The sequence below is a fragment of the Propithecus coquereli genome, unplaced genomic scaffold (assembly GCF_000956105.1).
Source record: "Propithecus coquereli isolate 6110/MARCELLA unplaced genomic scaffold, Pcoq_1.0 Scaffold285, whole genome shotgun sequence".
Lineage (NCBI taxonomy): Eukaryota > Metazoa > Chordata > Mammalia > Primates > Indriidae > Propithecus > Propithecus coquereli.
In genome coordinates, this window is record NW_012148452.1 from 1,868,478 (window position 1) to 1,869,593 (window position 1,116).

The window sequence follows — 1,116 nt, forward strand, 5'->3', positions numbered from 1 at the left end:
ATAATTTCTTTCTATTTTTAGTAGAGACGGGGGTCTCACTCTTGCTAGGGCTGGTCTTGAACTCCTGACCTTGAACGATCCACCCGCCTCAGCCTTCCAGAGTGCTAGGATTATAGGCGTGAGCCACCACGCCCGGCGGGTTTTCTTTTTTTAATGAAACCATGACAGGCAAACAAAATTTTTGAACTAGAGCCCAGGTTCACCTGGGGCATTTCCTTAAAATTCAAATTAGTTTCTCTTAGGCTCATATTCTCACTGTGTTGCCTAAGCAAAGAAGACATTAACCTTTCATTTCATTTGATTTCGTTCTTCTCATTTCCATTCTGAAGAGAAAGTCCAAGCTCCAAAATGCCAGTCCAGAAATGTATGCTATGAGTCCCAAACAGTGTTGTATAAAATAATATATTGTATTTATTTTGAAGCAGTTTTTTCATGGAACTACCTAGAATTTAATGCCGGTTTCCTCCATATTTATGTACCCAAATGAACAGAGTTCAGTATTGTATATGGTAGGTACTGAATAAAAAAGCCTTCTCTTCAGAAAAGATGAAAACCATGAAGAGAGTGTTCTGGTGCAGACTCTATTAAGCCTGCAAAAACACGAAGGGGCTTGGGAGAAGTGCATGGGAGAAGGGGTGTCACACGGCCTACTCTGCTATGCCAGGCCTACATTTGGAGTAATGAGTGCCCTTAGATGGTCTTCTAAGAACAGTGCCTGGCATCTAGTAACAGTGCCTGGGTCTAATATGTGTTGAAAGAATTAATAAATGTATTAATAAATGAATGATAAATTAATTGATTAACAAATAAGAAATGTTTAAATAAAAGATAGTTTGCACATAAATGAATAATTGGATGAGTCATGTAAATATTTGCCTACTTGTTATTGATTAGAAAACTCTAGCATAAATAGTATTCTTAGAATTGACTTAAGTCTCTCTCTACGCCTCAATTAATAAATGAAACTATGGATATCCCAAGAGTTTAATGACTTTTTCAGTCACAATGCACATGTTTTTAAAAAGTGGAAAGCGGGCCAGGCACGGTGGCTCACGCCTGTAATCCTAGCACTCTGGGAGGCCGAGGCGGGCGGATTGTTTGAGCTCAGGAGTTCGA